This window comes from Pteropus alecto, unplaced genomic scaffold, assembly GCF_000325575.1.
Source record: "Pteropus alecto unplaced genomic scaffold, ASM32557v1 scaffold98, whole genome shotgun sequence".
Taxonomy (NCBI): domain Eukaryota; kingdom Metazoa; phylum Chordata; class Mammalia; order Chiroptera; family Pteropodidae; genus Pteropus; species Pteropus alecto.
Genome location: NW_006443570.1, coordinates 17005618 through 17032282, shown reverse-complemented (window position 1 = coordinate 17032282; position 26665 = coordinate 17005618). Strand labels below are relative to the sequence as shown.

Genomic DNA, 26665 nt, shown 5'->3' with positions numbered 1-26665 from the left:
AAGAGCAACAAAAAGCAGGGAGAAACTGGAGAGGAGTTTGCATTTGGAAGAAAGAAATGGAACTAGGTGAAGCTCACATTTTTGTGATTGTTTTGCTTAATGGCGGGACCAAGTTAGCAGTGCTGCATGAGGTAGCTACAGCTCAGATAGAAAATCTTTGGTCTAACTATCTCTAAAAATCAGAAGACAGCATTCAGGGTGAACACAACAGCTAGAAAATAGAAGAGGGATACCAGGCAGTTGAGAGCCATAGAAGGGAAGCTTTGCTTTTTTCTATACATTTTCCCCACTTTGGCTGACCAACCCTTGAACTACATATATGCAGAGCAAACTCTAAGAACCCCAGTTTAGGGAAAAATAACTGAATCAAAATTTCAGATACTACACACAACGGGGGAGAAATGTTTGAAGCTTGAGTTCATCCAAGTTAACTACTTTCTGAAAGAGAAAAAAAATCAGAAATCAATTTTATTTAAAGCATCATAACAGAATCCAGATCCTCTATAATACATCAATCATAATGTTCAGAATATAGTTAAAAATTAGTAGATATTTGAAGACATAGGAAAATACAAACCTAGAGAGAAAAGGCAATAAATGGAAACTGAGCTGGAGATGACCCAAGGGTTGAAATTAGCAGATGTGAATTTTAAAGCAGCAATTATAACTATACTCAAGGACATAAAGAAAAATATGCTTGTAATGAATAAAAAGGGTAAAAGAAAAGCATATCTCAGTAGAGACACAAAGGAGAACCAAATGGAAATTCTCGAACTGAAAAAATACAATATAAATAAACCTTTCACTGGGTGATCTTAATAACAGATTACAAATTATAGAAGAATCAGTAAAATTGAAATAGATAAATAGAAATTATCCAATGTAAAGAACAGAGAGAAAAAAAGATCAGTGGGAAAAAACTAACAGAACTCCAGTGATCTGTGGGATAATGTCAAAGGTCTAACATGGTTGTAATGGGAGCCCCAGAAAAATGATGATAGAAAATGGGGCAGGAAAACAATTTGAAGAAATAACTAAAATTTTCTTAAATTTGATAAAGATGCACATTTAACAGATGAATGAATTTAGTGAATTCCAAGCAAAATAAATATAACGGAAACCACGCCGAAACACATCAAAATCAAATTCTAAACAAAATATTTCTTGAGCGCCTAGCATATGCCAGTCATAATCGTAAACACTATGAATATGGAAATGAGGAAAATTGATAAAGTGTCTCCCTTCACAGACTTACATTTTAGTGGGAAATTCAGAAAATAAATTAACGAATATAAAATATAATGTTAATATAATATGGGCAGTAGGAAGAAAAGAAAATATAGTAAAATATAAAATAAAGAAAAATGAGCTAGATGAGGGACTAGCTAATGAAGGACTGCTCCACTTTTTTTTTGTTAAACGGTATAAATCATTTCAAAACTGTCCATTTCAAGCTGCTCTTCAATGAACATGTGATGATAGCTTACATTTATTAAGAACTTATTTTCAGCTGAGCACTCTTGTATATGTTTTATATATGTTTACTCACTTAATTGTCACAAAGACCCTTGGAAGCAGATACCAGTACTATCCCCATATTAAAAGCAAAGAAATTGAAAAACAAAATAAAAAGAAAGTTATTGCTGAAGTTTATACAGCTCTGGAGTCTATGTTCTTGGTTACTACAGTGTAGTTCCTCTATAAACAGAATTCTTTAGCTGACTTATCTGAACGATTAATTAATCACCACCACCACCACCACCATCACCACCACCATCATCATCATCATCCTCATCATAATCTTAGGTAGCAATTATTGGGTACGGACCATGATCCTGGGCACTGTTCTACATGTTTTACCTAAATTATTTTCAATCCTCAAAATCACCTTGGATGAGAGGTCAAGTAATTTACCCAAGATCCTACAACCCTTACGAAGAGAAACAGGCATTCAAATCCAGATCTGCTATGTTCCAAGAGGTAGAAAGATCTTCCCTGAGATAAATCCAGCTGGAGAATATTTTTTTGCAAACTAAAAACTGTTAAATATGGTTATAATAATCCCTTATATCTCTTATTTAATAATTTTCACTAACTTCTCATTACCAACCTCTTATTTCCAATTTTACACTCGCTTTGTCCAAAACACATTCACCCTGCACTGTCCCTTTTCTCTACCTTACCCTCCATGCAAACAGGTATACCTGGGATTTCCCCAATCGAACTCTCATCTTCTGCAATTTATCCATTTTCTTTTCTCTTTCTGGCCTCTGGTTTTATTTTTATTTTTTTTGGTACAACCTGCAATCTGATGGCATCACACTCTTCTTCCAGGTTTAGTTCAAAAAATCCTTTCTCTGTGAAGACATTTTACATCTTTTCAACCTCTGACTTCTCTGACACTCATCTCTTGGGAACTGTTTCTAATCTTGGAGCACATATGACTCAGTCATTCCAGATGCTGTCACTCTGGGCAAGTCATTGGCCTTCTCCAGGCCTCACTGAAAGAGTAGGAAAGAATTCAGGGATCACTCCACATTATTTTCTCAAAATATAAGATTAGGATACAGTGGGGCTACACAGAGTCCCTGAGCAACACCAGTTCAGCAGCCAAATAGGTAGAGCCCTTAACAGCAGGTCCCCTCTCACCCCTCCTCCTCAGAAGATGCTGATGTCCCATAGTGGGCACAAGATAGGACTGGATAGGACACTTGCTTTCAGAACATGACATAGAGGCTTTGGAGCCAGTAGATCTGGGTTCAAGCTCACTTTCAGCCATGGGATATTTGGATAAGTCACTTATTTTCAACAATAATAGTTTCATTAGAGATCGTTGCAATCATATCGTGGGTACGACACACAGATGTGCTGCACACGTTCCTTCCCTTTTTCCTCCCTGCTGGCTAGGCATTATGGCCATCAGCTTTGGCAGAAAAACTTAGGTAGTGATAAGGGGAACCCTCTTCCCTCTGTTACTTAGTGAATTCCCAGACAGAGATCGTCTGGATTCTGAACCCCAGAGGCTGTCTCAGCTGGCTTTGAGGGCTGGCAGCTGCACAGCCCTGCCATGAATGATAGGTCTGTCTGCTGGCCAAGGGCGTGACTGGGACTCTCCTCCACCTCGCCCTCCTCCTGTCTGGCTCTACGCTGGGTGGTTCATGCTCTGCTCATCACTCTCTGGTTCCCCAAGCATGTGGATAGAGCTCCCTCGAGAGGCAGGGCGTTTAAACTGACAATATGCACAGCAAATTGAATTATGGAGAAGGCTCTTCTTGTTGGGGATGATTTTTTTTTAAATTACGTTTATTGGGGTAACATTGGTTAATACAATTCTATAATTTTCAGGTGTACATTATAATTTGACGTATGTATATTCTATCAATTTTATAATTTTCAGGTGTACATTATAATTTGACGTAGGTATATTCTATCATGTATTTACCACCCAAAGTCCAGTTTCCTTCAGCTACCATATATTTTATCCTCTTTATCCACTATACCCTTCCGGGGGATGATTTTAAATTACCAATGATTGGAAACGAAATGGCAGGATGGCAACGAGCCTCAGAAAAGTGTTAGGTCTTAGTAATTATTCATGTCGGTAGATATTTCTATTTCTCTAGGGCTGTGCGATGACTTCATTTCTTAGACCTTAATTTTTCCCATCTGAGAAATGGCAATGACCTTCATGGGATCCAGGAAGGAAGAGCAGGGAAGAAGGGAGTTGAAGGAGCAGTCTGACATGGCAGAATGGAAAAGGGATTTAGAGGGTGGAAGTCCTTACACAGGACTTTGGGTAATTCTAACCTCTCTGGGCCTCATTTTCCTACTATTTCCAGGATTTGTAGAACAATTAAATGATAACCAATAACTGAGAAAGAGTGCTTTGTGACTGTAAAAAAAAAAGAAATCTCCAGACGTATTAGCATTTGAGGGTTATTGGGGGCATTACATGAGATAATGTGTTCAAAGCACTCAGCCAGTGACTGGACCAGAGCAAAGGACACATAACCATGCTGTCTTCAGCAGTGGTGGTGGTTGTTTGAGGAAGCTGCGTGGTGGCGCCTCTGACTAGTCACACTTCGGAGTTAGCAGACCTGCCTCCAAATCCTGGCTCACTCGCTGTGTCAGGTCCTGGTTAAGTTACTTACCTTTCCTGAGTCTCAGTTTTTCTCATCTGTAAAATGAGGTTGATGCTTATTTGTGACACCCTGGCAGCCATGCAGGTTTGCTGAGTTCAGCAAGCAAAGTGCCAAGCACAGTGTCTGGGACTCAGGAAATGTCTTCCTTCCTTCATCAGCGATCAGAAAGCTCTTTGGTTCCAGCACTGTACACACAACCGGTCTCCCAGGTACCTCAATTCTACAGGACTTCTAGCACCTGGGACCTGTTCAGAGGGTGAGAATTCCCACGCCCTGATGTTCAAACATTGCCCGGGGGCTCCTGTTACACACTCCAAGCCTCACACTCTTGCACCTTTGCCTCCCTCTTGCACCTTGTGCTGCTCCTTTAGGGCATCCTACAAAATGGAGACAATCGAATCTGCTCTAGTTTCTTCCCAGGAATATTATGAAGACCATCCAGGTGATCTACATTAAACAGCTTTTAGATGATCAACTGTGGCACACATATGAGTTACGGCTGCTATGAATTTTGCTGTGGCTAATAGAGGGCATGGGTGATGAGGAAGTGACTGGAGAAAGGGACCCTGTGGCTTGTAGCTGAAGACAGGGCTTAAAGAGGACAAACCAATTTAACCAACTCCACATACATCTCCTTCATTGTCATCAAAACTTGGCTTTGGTGTCTGGCACGTAGTAGGAATTGAGTGTCTTGCACAGACTAGGTCCATAGTAGGACTTTGTTAAGAATTGGTCACATCGATTCTCATCATATACATGATGATGATGATGATGATGATGATGATGATGCCATAAACACTGATTAGGTGTCTGCTCTATGCTGGGCACCCTATGTGCATGCTATTTAAATTCCATCTCTGAGGCAGAAAGTGATAGCTTTATCTTATACAAGAGACAAAAATAACGGGCTCGGGGAGGTTAAGTAACATGCCTACCCTTGGACAGCTGGCCATGACAGAGCCCCATCTGTGTCCAGATGCTTTTGCATCCAGAACCCATATTCTTTCCTCCAGAGTCTGGGCCAAGCTGTCAGTTTTAAATTCCTAGAGTGGCAGGCATCCAGCACTGGAGAGTAGTCACCAGCTTTCAAAGATCAGTCCTTTTGCAGCCTCGGACAGCATAGTCACAGGCTGTGAGGCTGTCCCCTTGACCCTCCATCAAGGGCATAAATAAATGTCCCCAAAGAGCCCTTACACTGCAGGAGGACTGACTATGGGTCTGCACAGAAGAAAGGGTGAAGGAGTCCTTCCCTAATAATTGCTGCTGTTCTGTAGATTGCCAGCCCTGGGCATCAATTTGGCCTCTGAGGAGTACGGTACCACCCCCCCAACCCCATGCAAGTAGATGGCATGCCACCCCGGTGGTTGATACCCCTCAAACCTCTGAGCCAGCTGCATCGTGCTCTTGCTGCTGAGCACCCACACTGCACACTTGCCCAGAATTGCTCCAGTGAGGAAAAACAGAACAAGGAAAGGCCTGTAGAAGCAGATGTGTATTTTAAAGAAGAGCTGGAATCACTGTTCACAGTTCCAGATGGCAGGGTTTGGGGCCCAGGAAAGGGAGACCTGTGGCTCTTCCCAGCAGGAGGCTTGTAACAACACTTAGTGGGGGGTCGCACTTTCCTTGTCTATAAAGAACAAAGTGAAGAATCCTTATTCCATCTCTAGCAGGCACGAGAGTTGTTAAGAGAGCATTTATTAGCTCTGAAACCAAAGCTCGCCATGGTTTTACTGGAAACGCCATGGCGGGATCTCTCCTTTTTATAAAACGAGGAATCCTGACTTGCTTGGGTTAGCTGCGTCACACTCTCCCTAGGCCATGGCCTGGTAGGTGGGACTCTGCTTGTTCCAGCTGCTGCCTCCTCTGAATCCCATAGCTGGACCCGTTATTCAGTGCAGACCATGTTCAGGCCTCCTGTGACTATGCTGCCCAAGGCTGAAGAAGGACCTACCTTGGCTACTCTCTCCCCCTGTGGGTCCAACTGGCCACAGGCCTCCTTCATCAGACTCTCCGCTCTTGCGTCCTCTTATCCGGGAGGATAGGGACAGCTCTGGCTCTGCAGTCGGACAGTTCTAACTCGACTCTGCTGCTTCTGGTATGTGAGGCCCTGCAGCTCTCCGTCCCTCCCACATTCCTCAGTGGTAAGGTGAGGCTAGTGATGATAACACCACCCTGGTAGTTCATTCAGGAGAAACTGAGCTGATTCATGGAAAGAGTTGAGTGCAGTGACCGGCACATAGAAGGTATTCAAAATATGGTAGCTATATCCATGGTCGTAAAAGATAATAAAGCAAGAGTCACGGCAAAGTCAGGCCCAGGCACAAATCCTGACTGCACCGTATACTAACTGAATGGCCTTTAGCAAATCCCGTAAATTCTCTGAGTCTTAGATTCCTGTGTGGAAACAGTACTGTTCCCAGTTCCTAGAGTTAGTATAAGGATGCACTGAAGTGAGGTATATAAACTACTTGATGCTGTTTCTGACACATAAGATTTCGAGAAATGTTTTGTAATATATATTTTAATTGACACATGGTAGGTACTCAGCATCCCTTAGTTCTTTGCTGTGGGGCCCTGTGTTAACCCTTTGTTGAGCCTCCTGGTGCTGAATGCTTGTGCAGTTCTAACATTGCCGTTGGTTGCTTGCTCTGTCCGACACTGGGCTCCGTCTCTGCATTAGACTTGCTCCCCTCACTCAAGATGGGATAAATGTCCTCAGTGGGTAGTCTAATTCCTGTCTCAGCACCTTTCAGAATCTATCTCAACCTGGGACATGCATCTGGGCCAGGCCCAGTTCGGACCCAAAACGAGATGCAAAGAGACGTGAATTGAAAACAGGAACCTTCTTTCCAGGTGAATGAAAGGTCAACGATGATGAAAGTTTACACCAAGTTGGATCCTTCCCAGAGACACTGGAGTGTGGCTTGGATGGGAAGCCGCTCTACCAGAATGCGAGGAAAGATGTGTCTCCAGGCCCCCGAACAATCTTTTCAGCAGCACGAGGCTTTATCAAAAGCAGTATCTTGGAGACTACAAACTCAAGTGATGGAGCCACAGAAATTCAGCCCCATACCATGTGACCTCACGTAAGGAAAATAGGAGGCTCCCACTATGTGTTTGCCCTGCATACCTACTATGTGTCAGGCATTGTACCTAATACTCTACCAACATTGTGTCTTTCAATATCCTATAACATGAGTTTGGTTATGTTTGTCTTACTGAGGAGGACATTGAGGCTCAGAGGGGATAAGTAACTTGCGCAGGTCCATCCAACTAGTAAACTCTCTGAGGCAGGGGCTGTGCCATTTTTATCCCCCAGAACTAAACACAATACTCAGTATACATTAGGAGCCCAACAAAAATTGAAGCAGATGAGTACAAATTATTTCTTAGCCTTGTTTTCTACTTATTCTCAGCTTTCTTGCTGTTTCTCAGACTTACCATGTCTCTCTCTGGTCTACATTTTTGTGCCTGCAGTTCTCTCTGCCTAGAGTATTTTTCCGCTTTCTCCACAGAGCAAACTCCCATTCCTCTTTCAAGACCTAGTTTGAATGTCATCTTTTTGTGAAGTTCTTAGAAGTCTCCTCTCCAGAGTTAGTATCTCCCATGTAGGGTCTCACAGTAATTTGCCACCCTTCTATGAGAGCTCTTATAGCATAGGTTACACATTACTTGATTAGTATCTTTCTTTTCATTAGGCAGCTTGAGGGTTAGGCCATGTTGGAATTGCCACTGTGCCCAGGATGTCCATGTATGCTAACTTGTCTTCATGGAAATATTTCTTAAGCATAGTCACTTCTTTTTCATTTGAGGAAAACATGTTCAGCCTCTGCCTTCTGAGAGTAGAGGGTACTTCACAGGTTGCCGATGCCAAGAAACGGATGCATAGGAAATTGTCGTGAAGTGACTGGCAATTGCGGGCTTCATGGCAGAAACACATCCCAACATCAATAATACATTGACCTTTTGATTCATGGTTTGCCCTTTTGTGAGTTTGACAGTGGGTCAATTCTTTCATGTCTCAATGTCTAGACATCTGGAGATAGTTTAGCTAGCATCAGTGCCCCACCCCAGGCCTCTATTCTTGGCCCGAAAAATCCCATGTTTCTGTCAATGACTCAGAAAAATACAATGAGGTTTTGCTCATCAGATTTGCAGATGACAAGACAGTGGCAGGAATGGTGATTATGTCAGATGACAGAAACAGGATCCAAAATAATTACAATAAGTTGGAACAAAGGGTCAACTCATTTAGCAGAGATTAATTTTGGGTCCAGAAACTGACTGCACGGGGATTGAAAGGGAGTGGTGTGACACAGAAGCGTGTGGGGGCAAAGGCTTATTTACTCAGGAGTGAGTTAGATATGAACCAGAGAGTAGTGTGGCTGTTAGGAATAGAAACTGGGTGTGCATCATTAAAAGTAGAGGTCCTAGTAGGAAGTGATGGTCCTGTTGGACTTGTCTCTGGTCTGACAGCATCTGGGTGTGATGCTCATGTCTGGTCCCAACCTTTGAAGTGAGACATTGACAAAGTGGTCCATGTCCCAAGAAAAGGGATCTGATACTGTTGGCACCAAAATCCAAGAAACTGGAGGAATGTTCCCCTGTGGAGTAGGGACTGGAGAAGAAACATGACTACCTTTTGCAAATATCCAGTTTTGTCACACTGAAGAGTGATTTTGTGAGGCTAATGAACAGAATCAATGTTAATTGGTTAAAGCATCAGCCAGGTCAGCCAGACATATTTCGGCTTTACATAAGAAAAAATGTCTTATAAGTCAATGCTACTCACCAGGGGGATGAGCTGCCCTGTGATGATGGGACTCTCTTTTACTTGAACTATTTGGCACAAGTGATATGGGAGGAATTATGATGTTGCGGGGAGGTATCAACTTCTAGCTGCCATCCACACTTGAGAAGCTAAAATTCCAAATTGCACTTTAATAACCTGTTTCCCCAGGCTTTCCCAGCTCAAGGAGAGGGGAGGACAACAGACAAGTGGGCATTATTAGAGATGCACGCCATGCTGTATCTGTCCTGCCAAGGGCAGATCACTGACCTTGAAAGAATAGTTCCCTCTGTGCTCAGGGTAAGTTCCTTTCTGTAAGGTTCCTTGCTTTTTCGTGCCCATAGACTCAGTCCTGAGGCATGCCCAACCGAATCTGAATCCCTAGAGTATTGAACCTGAGACCCCCGCTAGCTGGGACCCACACTCCTTTAATAACTAGGTTGTTTGCATTTCAAATCCATACATCTCATTCATACTCTCGATGCTCTCAAAAATCCCCGAAGAGCAGGGCTGTACCTGTCACTACATTAAGCTTTCCCCCCGTAGCATAATGGTTAGGAGAGCATGCGCTGAAGTCAGACAGAAATGGGTTCAAATTCCAAATCTCATTTTTAGCCTTTACTACCTGTGTGAATTGGGCAAGATTTGAATCTCTGTAAGGCTCAGTTTCCTTGTCTGTAAAATGGGGGTGATAATATTACTTATTTCATAGGTTGTTATAAGGATTAAATAAGATGTGCAAGTAAAGAGCTTGGCAATATGGTAACACATGGTAAGCACTCAACATATATTAGCCACTATTACTCTATATAACTGCAGGACTGAAGAGCCTGTCTCATGCTGGGTTTTTCCAGGTCTCTGCATCCATCCCTACCCAGCTCCTAGGCCCTTTTCTCTAGGTCATAGCAGGGGCTGTTCTTTTCAGCACCCGGCTTCCTCCTGGGTGAATGTCACCATTTCAAGCTGCAGCCCTGTCCCCCGTCGTTCTTTGTGGCACATCACTCTCATTTTCCTCTCACACGGAATCATCCAGTTGTAACTTTCAGATTTCTCTTATTTCAGGGGGAAAGCTGTTTTCTCATATGCCTTGCATTTTAATGAATTTCATTGCTATTGCTCATTTTGATCTGTTTAATAACATGTTTTAAATGAATCCCTTGTAATAGAAGGATTTCATTACTAATGGAGACAGCTGTGTAATGCAGTGAGTTGATTACTTTCACTTTTCCAATGAGGCCTGCCGGAGTTAAAACTTTTAGAACTCTGCAAAGTTTTGGTTAGGAGCGTTGCCTGAGGAAGCTGAGAGAAAGATTTCCATAGCAGCAACAGATTCACGGAATGCAAAAGAGTGGAGTTTGTGTCTGCAAAGACTGGGTGAAAAGGGCAGAAGAAGCCTCATCCCGAGGCTGGTTGATGACTGTGAAGAGGAATGCTAAAGTCTCGAGGAAGACAGGATATTGCATGGTGAGTGAGGGGCTCTTATGATGGTCATGGGCCCAGGTTTATGGACACTGGATGCCACTACTAACTTACAGAGATGATCACACCCTCCCCTCTACCTAGGCAGGTGTCTGTTACTATATATATCTCTCACTGTAACTAATTATCTAACAAACCCAAGGCATGATGTCTTATTCATCTTTGTATTCCAAGTACCTAGACAGACTTGCCACGAGAAAGGTGTTTGTTAAAATAAAATAAATTCTTTTTCTCCCTCGTTTTCCCACTAAGTGCTCTCTCCCTTATGCATGCATCACTGACAGCCAACTCTAAGCTATGACAGAAACTTCTATCTCCACCTCTGACCTCTAGAGATCCACCCGTATCTCTAGGTGCCCTCTTATCTTCTCCATATAGCTTGGCTGCCTTATATTCACCTTCTACTTAATATGTCTAAAGCTGGAATGTATCACCTTCCCCTGCATTCCCATGCTCCTTACCATACCTGGTGCTTTTCATGTGTTACTTATTCCTGTGAATGGCACCACTGTACACTCAATTAAGAACCCAGGAGTTATATCTTGATATCTCTCCACCTTGATCTAATTAATCATCAAATTTTGTTGATTTTACCTATTAAGTAGAGTTCGAATCCATCCACTTCTCTCCTTTGACTTTGCCACTACCTTTATCCAACCAGCAGAGGAGCCTTCCTTCCAAACCCAGGTCCTGGCCTGTAGGGACAGACACTGAGGAGGAAAATGGTTATGGGCCTTTATCATTTTTATCACTGTACAATCTCTTCTTCATTGTTCAGGCAACAAACTGACTCTGTCCTCCTAGCCAGGTGTAGTAGGCTGAACAATGCCCGCCCCCCAAAGGTTTTAGAACCTGTAAATATTACCTTATATGGCAAAGCCTTTGCAGATGTGATTAATTTAAGGCTCTTGAGTTGGAGATATTTTCTTGGACTATCCTCGTGAAGCCTCTAAATGCAATCTCAAGTATCTTTGTAAGAGGGAGGCAGATATAAGTTTGACTACAGACAGAAGAGAAGGCAATGTGACTACCGAGGCAGAGACTGGAGTCACACGACTAGGAGTCAAGGAATTCCAGCAGCCCCCAGAAGCTGGAAGAGGCGAGGAACAGATTCTTCCCTACAGCCTCCAGAAGTAGCGTGGCCCAGCCAACACCTTGACTTCAGCCTTGTGATACTGATTTTTTGACTTGTGGCCTCCGAAACTGTGAGAGAATAAAATATCTGTCGTTTGAAGCCATCCACTAACTGTAAGAATGAGTCCCAGACTGCTTGAAGCACATGTTTTAACTTTGCAGAAAAATTAGTCTGACAGAATGATGCCCACACCTGAGAGAAGCAGAGAATGAAGGTGGAATGGGGAATGACCTCCTGGTGTGGGAGTGACCAGTTCCAGCCATCCCTGAAGCTAATTACCTACCCTCCCTCCCCACTCTCCACATACACATATTCATCTGATGGCCTTTTCATCTTTGTTAAGGATACAGACTCTCATCAGCAGTGATCACTCATTTACCAGGGATGGCTCAGACTACATTTCCAGAGATTTTTTGGTCCAGGGCTGCCTCCTATGGCAAATAGCTGGTTAACCATTGGAAAGGAGAGGACTAGTACAGTTAGCTCAGGGGTCCCTTAATCAGTATAAACTAGGCTATGCTGTGGTAATAAATAAACCTTTGAATTTCTGTGACTTAACATGTTTATTTCTTGTTCACGCAAAGTTCAGGGTAGGGTGACTGTTCTCCACGTGGTAACTCAGCAATCCAGGCTGCTGCCATCTTGCAATACTTCCATCTCAATTCATGTTCTTTTTTTTTTTAGAGGTCATGAGAATCCATTGCCACTCTTAACTGCCCTCAAATAGATGGGAACACACATCCCTTCTGTTTACAGCTCACTGACCAGAACTAGTCACCCGAGTCCCAATTTAACTGCAAAGGAGGCTGAGTAGTCTTGATTAAATACTGGAAGAGGAGAAAAGGGATAGGGTGAGATTTACAAATCTATAGTAGAGGGAGGTCACCTAGTTCTGCTAGTGGATTCTAGAATCTAAGGGAAATCTCATCAGAGGTGAAAATTTGCTGGGCAGGGTTTCAGCAAATATGTCAGCAGAGCAAAGACAATGAAGAGTCTCTGAGGCCAGTTCTTATAAGTGAAACGGGGTAGGAAATTAATGCTAGCTCTCCCACGACTAAGACACCTAGCCCATTAGTTAAATTTGTCTGCAGAAGAAAGATCAAGGAAGAGATTTGGAAAGAACATACCACAACAGCTTCTGACAAAACGATTCTTGTATGTCTTCATGCATGCAAATCAGTAAGCTGGCATACATTCCTGAGAATCCTAAGAGAATTGGCAGACTATTTATGAACAGAAATAATGCAGTGAGTTTGAGTAAATGAGAGTCGAACACAATAAATTTTTTCTAAGGCTTGTGGGGAGGTGACGATGATGAGTTCACCACAATAAACTTCATTAAGCAAGCATAGAGAACCAATTCTGTGCTGGCCTACATGTGGGGGCTCAAGACTCATGGCACTCTGAGACCCGAGCGTGAGATTGGCATGTGCTGTGACTTCCACCTGCAATGCTCTTCCTCTTCTTCTCTTTTCTTCCTCTAGTTAACGCCTCCTTTTCTTTAAAACACAACTTAGTTGTTCTGTTGGTAGTCATGTAGTTTGTAATTCTGTATTGTGTAAAAATTCCCTTCAAAATTTAGTGGCTTAAAAAAGCCACACCTTTACTATGTCATGGTTTCTGTGGAATCCAGGGTCATGGTTTTTGTGGAATCCAGGAATCCAAGAACAACCTCGTTGGGTGTCTCTGCCTCAAGGTCTCTAGCAAGGCTGTGGAGTGTCTGACAGGGCTGTGGTCCCATCTGAAAGCTCAGCTGGGGGGATGCCTGTTAACAGGATTTCGTTTCTCACAAACTATTGGACTGTTGGCTGGGAGCCACCCTTAGTTCATTGCCATGGGGACATCTCCACAAGGCAGCTCATAACATGGCAGCCGGCTTTCCTCAGAGTGAGTGAGAAAGCTGGAGAGAACATGCAAGATGAAAGCCATAGTCTCTTTGGAACTCACAGACTCTTTGAGTCTTTTCGTAATCTCAGCGGTGCGTAATCTCAGAAGTGACATGTATCACTTTTGCCATATTTTATTCATTAGAAACAAGTCACTAGGGGTCTACCCACCTCACTCAAGGGGAGAAGGTTACACAAAGGCATGAATACAGGAGATGGAGGATGCCTACCATATGTCCCTTCCTCCAAGAAGTAGCAGTTGACAAATAAAGAAGGAGGAAAGAAATGGTATAGTCTTAGCTACATCTCTAGCACATTTTTCCTAATTCTTTCCCCACAATGTCCTGCCCCCTGTTCTGCTACTTAGAATCTGAGAGCTGGAAAGGAATTTGGAAATCATGTCTAATATCCTCCTTTTATAGACGAGGAATTGCTTCTTGGCCTTTTGGCTAAGATCAAGTGTAGTATAGATGAGGAAAAGCATAGAAGAGGTATGTGGCCTCCTCGATAAGATGGAATTTTTTGAACAGGGGACCTAGAGTGGGGCCTCAGGCCAACTGCTTTTCCAAAACTGGCTTCTTCACGCCACTCTCTCCCACCTATCCTCCTTCTAAAATTTCCTACAATTTTTATCAATACCAGTCATTCCATAGGAATTATTTTCTCAGAGGTCACCTAGAAACGTCTTGGTTAAATATTTGATCCTGGCCTACTTCTTGAGTTATTACTTCATTTCGCTTCTATGAACCACACAGTCCTGTCTTCTCTTTTCCTGGCCAGCTGTAAGTCCTCCCTGCACCAAGCAACAATTTTTATAATATCACAGAGACTCAGTCCTTAGCCTCTGCTCTTTTCCTGCCATCTAGGTCCATTGATGGACTTATCTAATCTCAGGGCTGTGAGGATCATCTCCCCTTGCTTTGATCTTCAGTTGCAGTCTAGTTCTCCCATATCTAACTATCTGATGGGCATTCTCATTGACATGTCATTGATACCCAACTCAATCATGACAGTAGAATAACCCCATCTATTATTTATGACATACGTGCCAGCTCTGAGGCTAAGTGCTCTATTTGTATTTTCTTCTTTAATCCTTTCAAGGACACTATGCTATAAGTAATACCATTCACATTTTGTAGATAAGAAAACTAGGCTCAGAGAGGTAAAGTGACTTGTCTGATATTCCATAACTAGAAACGGATCCATATCCTTTTGATTCTAAAATCTGTGCTTTTAACCACTGTACTCATGATCTTTTCCCTAAAACTGCTCCCTCTGGACGCTCTCATTTCTGTTCTGCCCTTAACCAATTTACTGAGCATCAAAATCTTGGAGTTGAAAAATTGTCATGCCATGGAACACCTCTGTGCCTTTGTATACGCTATTCTCTCTCCCTAATCATCAGTGTGGTCCATACATCCCCTCCATGTCACTCTCCTGCTGAGGTCTTCAATTCCTCCTTGGTTTCACATGGCTGGGTTACAGTGAGCTTGAAATTGTCCTAAGTTTTTGCCACAGGAACCAAGGTGCCCCCATGCTGAAACAATACCTGGGGATGCCTCTGCAATAGCAGCTATCACCTGAGTTCTAACGACTTGTTTACCTATGGGTACCCCCATCTGCAAAGTACACTTTATAGGAGCAGGGACTATGAATACTTATCTTTGCAGCTTCTGTCCTGGCAGCAGACACTTGATGGCTAATGAGTCATCTTTGGTGCATCTCATTCCTTTTATCCTCACAGCTAATCAGTAGACATGCCCTGCAGAATTTTCTTTGCTATGTTTTTCATATCTCTATCTCATTTTCTATTTTCCCAGCCATCATCCCAAGACTGTGTCTCCTGACCTCTCATGTGGCCCATTGCAATCACCTCCAAACTCGTGTCCTGGCTCACTCCTTGCTGCCCCGTCCAGTTCATCGTGATGATTTCTACTCTATTAACACTGCTTTGTATACAACAGTTGTCTGCTCAATGGCTCCCTGATGCCTGCATAATAAAGCCCAAGCTCCTTAGCTTGGCTTTCAATAACCTTCCCAATATGCCTTATGGCATCCTCCAATGCCACAGTCGCTGTGGCACTATATAAATTACCTGTTCTAGCTAAAGTGTGCTATTCACCATGTCTTTAATGCTCCACTGAGTTCTATTTCCATGCCATTGCTCACGCTGTTCCTCATGTTTGAAATCCCTCCCTTTTTTCCTCCACATAGCTGAACTCTACCCTGCCTTCACATCTCAGCTTAATTCTCACCTCCTCCGCTAGTCTTCTCTGACCATTGACCCATAGCAATTTTTCTCATCTGGGGTAGAGAGAAAAGCTTAGACTTTACTATCTGAGAGATATGGGCCAGGATTTCAATTACTGATTAGTTGTATGGTCTTAGGCAAGTCGTATAACCTCTTAGGCTTAGTAAAATGGGAGATAATAATACCTAAGTCCTGGGATTGTGAAGAGGATGAAATGAGGGAATATATATGCCCCAAAGAGGTTCCAATTGGTGACCTAAGCTATGTCAGTCTAGGATTTATACAGAGCCAGGTATTCCTGGAGGGTCCATGGAATAGACTCTTCGGGCTACTCTTTGCACCAAGAGGAAGAACACACCCATGGTATCTAAGACTATACGTGACCTGACATGACTGAAACAACACCTGAGTGACAGAGACCAAGCATATCAGTGAATGGTTTGGGCCCTGGGGACCATGCTCCCATGTTGGAACTCCAACTCTTCCACGTCTTAGCCAAGTAATCTTGTACAAGTTCCTTCATCTCTCTGTGCCTCTCTTACCCCAGTTCCAAGATGGGAATTAAATATGAAACCTATTTCATAGGGTTATAATGTAACAATAAGTGAGATACCTCTAAGGAGTTTAGCATGCCTCTGGCTGACTGTATGTAGCCTTTAATAAATGCTAACTATTATGTTTTATGTTATTATTCTTGAGTATGGCCTCTGTGGATTTGTCTTCATTCCAGAGCAAATGGGATGTGAATAAAAAGGGAAAGAAATGTTTTTCACTAATCAATTGTGGAAGAGCTCGATGGGAGTAGAGAGAAACCTGTTCCAAAGCATCTGTTGTTAGAGAGGGTAGCACAGGTGAGAATTATATTATAGAAAACAGCTCAAAACTGGGTCACCCATCAGAAGGAGTAGAGCAGTGGCTCTCAGCCCTGGTTGCAAGTTAAAGTTGAAGGCTTTCAACAAGTGCTGATGCCTGGGCCCCAACAATGGAGTTTCTGATTCAATTTGTTGGGCTGGGCCCACATATGGGTATTTTTGAAAAAGATTCTCAGATGATACTATTATGCAGCCAGGGTTGGCAAACACTAGGCTAAAGAAAGACATAGGTCAAGGTCAGAATAATGTGAACCAGCAAGGAAGGGAAGAGGTGAGGGAATAGAGAATAGCTGAGAGGAAATGATCCTAGAGACAGGGTGAGGCAAGGGAGATACCAAGGAAGGCAAAATTTATGGAGAATAAGTGCCTCTTTAAACTTTGTATCATATGCCTCACCTTAGAACCAGCCTTGCCTGGAGACATTCGTGGGAGCTCACAGCAATATCTTAAGTGTTTCTCTTCATTCTTGTATAGGTGGGTCTTATCTTCTTGGAAGCAGATATACAAAAGAGGAAGACTGAATTCCTATTCTCGCACTACTAGATATACAAAAGAGGAAGACTGAATTCCTATTCTCACAGTGCTCCCATCCATCCATCCATCCATCCATTCATCCCTTATTCACTCACTCACTCACTCACACTCACTTATTCATTCATTCATTCATTCATTCATTCATTCATTTATTTATTTATTAATAAAAATATATTGAGGGCCTGTTATTCACAGACACCTAGCTAAGCCTCCAATCTGCTGTCATTCTCTCTAACAGGTGTGATGGGTATATGTCAGGGGTTATGTCTCTGGTCTTAACTTATGAGGCAGAACTTAACTTCCTGATGATGAAGACCCTAGATTGTTTCTAGCTCAGGAACCAGGGTTGGATGAATGTCAATGTGGGTAAAGATAGTGATGCATGGGCTTTTCCCATCAGAGAGGTGTCAATTTGGAGGAAAAAACACTCACTTTAGCACTTAGTAGCTGTGGAATCTTGACCAATGTGTTTAACCTCCCCAAACTGCATTTTCAAAATTGATAAAGTGTGAACATTAGGTGATGGTGACGATTAAATAAACAAGTGCGCATGTAAGGTCTGATTCATGGTAAGTGGTCATAATGAAGGCCAGAGAAGTTGTAAATGAAATTGGTAGGACTTTTGAATTCCTCTCAGGCTTTTGTTTTTCACTTCGTAATCAATTAGAGGAGAACAGCAGATTTTCCCAGTATAAGCTGATCTCTTCATTACCAGAGAAACTTAAACTCCGAATCAGAAGGAATGTAAATATCGTCTAGTCCAAAACCCTCATTTTACAAATAAAGACCGAGGCCCAGGGAGGGGCACTGACCAAAGCTGCCCAGTGAGTCATTGGCTCATGGGGCTGGAAGAAGCTCGGGCACTTAGTCCTAGTTCTCGTTGCACCACCCAGGAGCAGATGCACCTCTGGTTTCTGACGAACAGAAAATGAAATGTTTTAAAAATTATGGCTCTGAAACTGGAATTTATATAATAGAAATAGGGGTCAAAATTTCACATCTCTTGAGCATCCACTATGTATTAGGCACATATATTTATGTCATCCCTTTCAAAGTTTGCAAAAGCCCATGAAGTAGGTGTTAAGATTATTTTCTCTATTTTACAGATGTGGGAAATCGAGTCTTAAAGAAATTAAGTGACTCCCAGGGACTCACACCCGGGAAGTTCTGGTGCTGGGCTTGAATCTGTGACTTCGAAGCTCACACTTTCTGTGTTTTACTTCATTGCCTCACTTGTAGAAGCTGCCCCCATAATTTATAGACATTTTTGAATCTAGGGATGGCCCTGGATCACACTTCTGGGGCTAAGGTGGAAAACAAGTAGCATTTCTCATCATGGGGACACAGTTAGACCCCTTTTCTAAGAATCTTTCACATGTTGCTGAAAATATATCAGAGGGAACTACAGTGGTGGAGATAGACATTGGGAAGTTTATCTGTCATACTTCTCTGCCTCCTCCAATGCCGGAAATTCTGCCATTAGTGATTTATTCCTTTGGCTGATTTTTGGCTCTCATCCCAATTAGCTGGGAGTGGAAATGAAGGCGGAGCAAGTCCTAATAGCTCAGCACGAATGTGTTTATTCTTCCCTCCCTGACCTGTTGGACTCTGACTCATCTTTCAAGGCCCAGCACAAATGTCATGGAACACGGGAACTTATAACATATTCTGAATCATCACTCTGCTGTGGGCTAAGGACACAATGACTAGTAAGGAAGTACAGGTCCTGTGTAGACTGTTCACCATCTGGTGGGGAGGTCAGCTGAGAAAATACACAACTATAATGCAAAATGAAAAGGATGATGCAAACTCGGGGCTGTCCAAAGAGGGCTCCCAGCACTGGAGAGGGCAGAGACAGGGGCTACGATGTGTGTTGCCAAATTTCCCTTGGAATGTAGTTTCTCCACCCACAGTGCTTATCTAGTACTTGGCACAATCCCTGTCAAAGCACTAATCTTGGCCACTTGTGAAGATCTATTTGCTTGTTTGTCTTAGGATGTGAACTTCATTGGCAGGGGCCCTATGTCACTTGGCTCTGTATTCCCTGTGATTAGCATGGGGCCTGGCACATAGTAGATGCTCAGTAAATGTTAGTAGAGGAAAAGAATGAATGGAAATGTGAGATCTAAAGGTAAGACACAACAAGGATGGCGGGAGGAAAAAGAAACTAGAGGAAAAACAGATATGAAACCCTTCTAAAGCACATTGGATCCACTTTCTGTTTTGGCTAGAGATGGTCCTTGGGGACCTGAGGAAAGGAAATGATCTCTCTCCCATAACATCACTGGCATCCAATCAGTGCAGCAGGAAAGCTCGGGGCACAGCTCAAGGTCTAGCTGAAGGAGCCCCATTAGGCAATGTCCACCGTTTAGCTCTATAACACTTTTGTTTTACTCTTCATATTGATTGAGCTTTCAGTTTTATTGTGAATAATTTACTAATTTACTGTATCTTATTTTAAAATCTCTCTTTAATCATAACTTTTTTTTTTTTTTGAGTCATAGCAATTTATATTTGTCAGGTAATGACCTTCTCAATGAAGATCACAGTGAAAAAAGAGATCTTAGGCTGGGAAGTTTTCCATGATGGTGGGAACAGGGCTGGCTGTGGAAAAGGCACGAAGAGATGCCTCTGTCTGCTCTTCTCCTTGGGCTGCTGACCTTACTCTACATGTTTGTTTTTTCTTGGTTTGATCACCTTCTAATATACCATGCAAGTTACTTGTATATCACTCTTATTGTTCATTGTTTATCTCCTCCTCCCACAGTAGAATGTAAGTTCCATGACATTAGGAGTCTTTTTCTATCTTGTTCACCAATGTATCCCCAACATCCAGAACAAGGCCTAGAATATAGTAAGTGTTCAATAAATATTTGGTGGATGAGCAGATAAATGCATAAATAAAAGAGTCAGTGCAGGTTAATGCAATCCAAGATTTGAAAGCCACTTTGGGTGGCCATTTTTTACCATGTACCCAGTGAAAGAGAGATAGGGAGGTTGGAGGGAGAGAGGAAAGTAAAGCAGACACAGAGATGGATGGAGAAGAGAGATGGGACCAGGAGAAGCAAGGTAGGGTCATAAGTATTGTGGTTCCTGATGGCTTTTTGGGTCCAAGGTCTGTCTTTCATGAAGTCCTTCTCCATCTTCTGCTCTTGAGATCTGCCTAATAAACCCCTCTTCAGATAATCTGGCACTACTGGAAATCTGCACACTTTAGAAAAAACATCTGTGACAGCCTATTTGCTCAGCCTTCAGGAAATTGCCCATCCAAGGCCCTCAAACTTGGGGTCAGCCAGAAGCACACTGGGGTGAAGGGAGGGTAGCATTGAGGTAGAGGGCTTATCTTTACACTCCTGAGTGATTACGCCCCCTACACACTCCATCTCCATCTTCTACACTCTCTCCTGATTCAGCTCAACACACTCTCCATCCTTAGGTAGTGTTAGGGCAAAAAAATGTACTCCCATCTTGATTTTAGTCTAACCTGCTGCCCCAGTTCACATTGGGCATCACGTATAGGCACAGTGTCCAGACCCCACAGTGATTGAGAAGCAACTTCTGTCCTCAGTGTGGTCACGTTTTTATAACCCCTTTCTTCTACATCCCATGATATGTGCACCCTCTTCCCAGCTTCCAGCTTCCTGGCATTTCTGTTTGGGAGAAAGCCATGAGAAGAAAGTCCAGGAATAGGGTCTCTTGAAATATGTGCATGTGTATATGTGTATGTGTGTGCACACGTACGTGCATGTAGCAGTGGTGAGCAATGCCAAACAGTGACTTGGGTTCAATGTAGCTGTTACTCTGCCCCATCCAACATTGAGACCTCATCCCTTTGGGTAATAGAAAAATGAGCCCTTTTCAGATAAGCTGGGGACCCTATCTCCTCACAGGTTAACTTCCCAAGAAATTTGTCTAAGATGGGGACAAAATAAACAGACCTAAGTTACATTAGACACCTGTCTGCCCAGTCTGTGCAAGAAGTCTGTTCTAAACTAAACACAGTTAATTTCTCTCTTGATCAGGCAGAGGCTGGTCTGGGTAGAAGCTGCAAATTTCTGAGTTTGGTCTTTCTACCAAACTCTCTCTCTTTTCATCTCTAACTGCTAAGCCATTTGACAGGAAGTCCCTGGAGTAGGATATGCAGAAATGACCTGAGAAGTGTCTTCCTGAGGGAGGGCAGAAGCTAACAGATGTCGAGGCCCTTGTGTGCCAAGTGCCATGCTCCTTGCTGTACCTGAGTAATTTTGTCAAAGGTTTCATTAGGAGGAAATAACTAGCCTCTGGTCTTTCAGGATCTACAGTTTGAAGCATTTGGACATTCTTGGGACTAGTTTTCTGGTCTTGGGAAGAACAAGCAAGAGGAAGTGAGCTTAGATGATAGTAGGAAAGGTATCGAGGAAAGAGAGATATAAAGTAGGGGAAATGTAAAGGGTGAAAGTTAGCTGGAGTAGATGAGTTTGTGACTATTGAGTACAACTCTACTCCCCTCCTAAGATATGCTTGATAATGAGAAGATCTCAGAGCCAGAGATCTCTTTTCGGGGAGAAACTGAGAGCTAAGAAGGACCTAACATCTTCCTAGAACCATGCAGGCAGCATACACTTAAGATTCATTTCCACGTGATGCCCTTCCACAGGACTATTCCATGCAAACTGCTGTCCACCGGCTCAGGATTCAAGTTGTTCAGATCTCGCTTCTCACTTGTCCTTCTTCTTTCCTCTTTCTGGTTCTTACCTGGCCTCCCCACCAGGCTCCCTCTGTTACAAACTGGTGTCTCTGCTTTCAACTCACCTATATCAGTTGCAATGATTGAGTTACGAGAAGGTAACAAACACTTCCAAAATCTCAGTGGCCTAAATCAACACAAGTTTATTTCTCATTCACGTTACATATCTAAAGCAGGTCACTGGGGGGTTCCGATCATCCTAGTCCTTCAGGGTCCCAGGCTGACAGAGAGTTAACTATGTAAATGACGTTCCCATTTCAACACACTAACAGATGAGTAAACAAGGGGAATTGCACGCCAGCTCTTAAGTGCTTCCACAGAAGAGACACACATCACTTCTGCTTTTATTTAACTGGCCAAAGGAAGTTACATAGTCATGCCTAACTTCATGGGGTTAGGGAGTTATAATTTTCTCTTGTGTTTGAAAGAAGAGGAGAACCAGAACTACCGGTGAGCACTACAAATGTGTACCTTGCCTCTTGCAATCCACCTCCCTAATTCCTTTCTCCCCTTCTTCCCTCCCTGCTCTTCTATCTGAATTCCAGTCCTTGACCCCTTAGCCATGCTAATGTTCCCTCCTTCCGTTCCTTCCTGTGTCTCCATGCCCTTCTCCCTAACTCTGTTCCCCACAGAGCCCTCGATGGTCACACCTCTATCGCTTGGCTGCTTTGAATAGATGTGATCGAACACAACCTCCAACTCTAACTTCACAAGTTTCCCTGGCCCCTAATTGAGCTTAATGATTTATGTCTTATAATGCACATGAATGGGCAAGAATTCCTGGATCTCATTAATAATTTTAAGCATGCCAGAAGTAAGATTTTAAATCCTAAGCAAAAATTAAATGACCGTAAAATCTTTGTTCGCTTCCCAGGAGACAATCCCGTTTCAACTTGACAGCTTAATTAAAAGCTGGGTAAATTGGACACAACACTTTTAATAAACAGGACTTGGCAGGCCTGGGAAAGAGATAGAAGGGAGGTGAAAGCAGGAGAAAATGAAGCTCACAATGTAACAAAAGGAAATTAAGTTATGGGAGCTCCCTCTCCTGGAGAGTGACCTTTCTGGGAGCTTCAGGTATCTTCAAATGACATGACTGACCCAGAAGATTCTGAGAGAATTGATTCTCTTCTTTGATTCTAATTTTTCTCCAGGGCCATAGTAGTCCACGGGACAAGAGAGCTGCTGTCTAGGGATGCTCTTGGAGGATCTTTGCACTTTTTCTCTTGTTTGTCTCCTTCTAGATGAAGGATCTTTGCACTTTTTCTCATGTTTGTCTCCTTCTAGATGTAGCTTCTTGCAAGCCCCAAGTCCATTGGAAAAGCTGCCAGTGGAAGGTTAAATCTGTGAAACTGCCTTGCACGATGAACTCCACACAGAGACTCATTTTTAGCCTCAGTCTTTTCTTGCATTTTATGGTCTCGCTTTACCCTTAAATATGCTTTGACCATAACTTTCTATTGTCAAAGTATTTCCACTTCTACTTTAGATTCTCCTCCAGTTCTGCTGCTTCTACCTGTGATAGTAAATCGACTCAGGGGTCCAGCCTGGGACCTGGCTGCAGAACCCATCATCGATGACCATGAATGAGCTCAGAGAGAGCCTATGAGACCTTCTCTGGTTACCAGTCTCAGCATCCTTAGCAGAATACGAGTGTCTCATCATATTAAGAAGCTCATATATAGGCTGTAATGATTTGGAATAGAAAGAAGACAGGCATACAGCTTCCCCCCTCCACTCCCCAGGATCCTTTCCTCCAATCAGAAGGAATCATTTTTTTCATTTATATTTAAGAAGGTCACATCTCTCCCCCCGTCAGCTGTCTAGATGGATTGATCTTATCTTTGCATTCAACGATAATTTACTTACGGGTAGCTGCCACATGCTGCTTTAGTTAAAATAAGGTTGCTTATCTCTCACATACAGAAAAAAAAAATGTCTTAAAAAAGAAACTACAGTGTTTTAAAAAGTACTTTATTTTTCAGTGAAAAGCCTCATCTGGAGGAACTAGCCACAAGCACCTGGGGAGGTGAAAATGATTACTCACGCTGGTGTGGAATTTCCTGACCTTTGAACAAGAAAGTGTTGAGAAAGAAAACCTTCATCATTGTTTGTATGCCTTTTCTCTTCTATTAAAGATTTTTATAAACTTAAAGCTGATAGAACCTTGGCAATCATCTGGGTGAAGAAGCTGAGCCCCAGAGAGAGGAAGTGACTTGCTCAAGCCTCATAACGAGGTTGTAGCTGGGCTATCAGGGGGACGGTGTCCTCCGTCAGTGAATAATTTACGAAGAGATTTGTGGCCTTGTTATTTTTGACTATTGGCTTTTCAGCTTAATGCTAAACTACAGTTTCGCTAAGTCACTCACTAAGTGAAAACAAATTTCAATTCTATAATGACTTCCATAAAAAGCAAAAAGATGTTATTGATTGAAAGACCCCAACAGCCTGAGTTATCAATTTGGATATGAAAGGGTCGAAGTGATAGGGTAAAAGATGAAGGTGTTTAGTGGTTGCCTGGAACCAGAGATGGGAATTAGGAGTAACTACAAATACAGAAATGAGATTTCTTTTGGGGGTGATGGCAATATTCTAAAATTAGATTGTGGTGATGGTTGTGCAACTCTGTAAATTTACTAAAAATGATTGAATTGTACACTTAAAATGCATGAATTTTGTGGTATGTAAATTATATCTCAATAAAGCTATCCTTTACCACCCAAAAAAGTAAAAAGAAAGAAAAAGAAGACAACACTGAGAGCAAGAATTCAGACAACACTTTCAGGACAAGAGCAGAGGTAGACGGTAAACCCAGGGGCTCCAGACTAATCTGTGTTTAAGCTCTCAAAGGCTGTCCACCTCCAGGACACAGGGGCAACATCTGAGGCAGATAGCTCTATTTCTAATCAAGTGTACTACAAAACCTTGTCTAAGGCTCAGTCTTGACCTGACAGCTCTTCAGCTTCTGTCAAATGCATGCTGGGTGACATTTAAGAGAAACAACATATGCATTGTGTTAGCCACACACCATTCTGGGCTGTGGACATCCTGTGAGATCCCCAGAGAGCAGGATGTTTATACTTTATTTGCCTAGACATGGACATGTTTTTGCAGCTGTTACAATAATAATCTTTCCATTTCATCGAAGCTCAAGGAGTAAAATGACCACATGAAGACTATATAGGTATTTCTGGCCAATATATTGTCTATATATTACGACTCAATGGTCTTCCTGTGAGACCCAATTTAGTGAGTACCCCTCAGAGAAGTTAATACCAAGAAAAAAGTTTCTATCCTAAAAACTTGAATGACTTGTTTGATAGGCGGTGGGAGCAACTGGACCCATATGGGTCTTCTTGCTCCTCCTTCTCCTTCTTTCTCTTTTTATTCTGTTTTGTCGTCATTGCCAGGACATTCTGAGTAGAAACAGGTATGACATCATCTCTGATACAACTGTTTCCTGTTTTCTGGTCCATTTCAGGTCTCTCTCTCTTACATTCATTCAGTCATCAAATGTTTCTTAAGCCTATAGCATGTATCAGGGACCATGCTAGACACTGGGATTGGAATGATGGATAAGACATGATCTTTGCCTTCACAGAGGCAGATATGTTAATAATTGTGAATAGAATAGGGCCCTGGTCCAGATACTATGAGAGTAGAGGAATGAGGAGACCATAGAAATAGAGAAATGGAGGACGCTCTATAGGGTAGTATATTAACTGTATTTTTTTTACTTCCTGTATTCTTGATGCTCTGGTTTTTATGACCTTATTGACTTGGGGAGAGACTGTCCATCCTAGGGCTAATTAATTCTTAGTAATGACAAAGGGCTCAGGAGCACACCTTTCATCTAAAGTAACCAAGCCGCAGCCCAAACTCTGTACCACTTCCTCTATCGGGCTCTTACATTTCAAGAAGCAATACTCCTTCCTCTGCTCTAAATCGCTCTGGGGCCAGGTGCAGACAACTAGAGACCACCAACATTATTCAGACTTGCCAGTCCTAAGCTGTTTTCCCTGCCTGGCTTTTCCTACAGACAGCACAAGCCAAGCTCTGGGCCATGCTTTCTCTTCACTACCTTCTGCCTCCTGAGAAAACCAGGTGCTTTCCCATGTGGTCCTGCCTGGCATGGCATGTCCCCTCTTCTTGGAAAATGTAAGTAATAAAAGTCGTCTTTCAAAGGCATCGGTCTCTCTGTGTTATCACTCAGTCACCCCTGGGAATTAAAATCTCATGGGTACAATTGGTACAAGTAGAGAAAGCTTGATAGGTAATTGGGAATTTTCCAGGTGGAAGGGCATTCCATAAGTGGAGTGAGCTTGTGTATGGCCCACAGAATTGGTGAGATGGGACCGTTATGATGCAGTCTGATGTATATTTTTATCTCTTTAAAGGCAATCTGTTAACAGTGTAATGTGGGTGGGACATAAATTATAAATAATAGTGTCTGGGCCAAGTCTTATCTGTACAAGACTGAATTTTCCACCAGGTCAGATTCTGACTGTTCTTTCTTTTGTTTTATCAAACACAGAACATAGCACACTACAGACTTCAAATTCTGATTCTATCTCTTGTTAGCTGTGTGTCCCTGTTCAAGTTCTTAACCTTCCTATGCTTCAGTTTCCTTTGCTATAATACCAGTAGCCTCCTTGGAGAGTTGTGAGGATTCCATGTGCAGATATTTGTAAAACACTTAGGACTGTGGCTGACACATAGTAAACTCTATGCAAGCATTTGCTAAATTATTTTCTGACTCCTGTTATGGGAAGGGCACTGCGCTAAAACTTTTGAATTTAAAAAAGATGTAGAATGTATGTTTCTACCCCTAAATAATTTACAAGTATAATG

General features: G+C 42.6%; 1 protein-coding gene and 1 pseudogene across 1 annotated transcript in view; one reads left to right on the top strand and one right to left on the bottom strand.

Annotated features, from left to right (window-relative positions):
- The window catches only part of ASIC2 (acid sensing ion channel subunit 2), a 950209-nt gene that overhangs the window by 321745 nt on the left and 601799 nt on the right, over positions 1–26665 (bottom strand). The gene's annotated exons all lie outside the window — the stretch shown is intronic.
- On the top strand, positions 13861–14025 carry LOC112473424 (annotated as a pseudogene).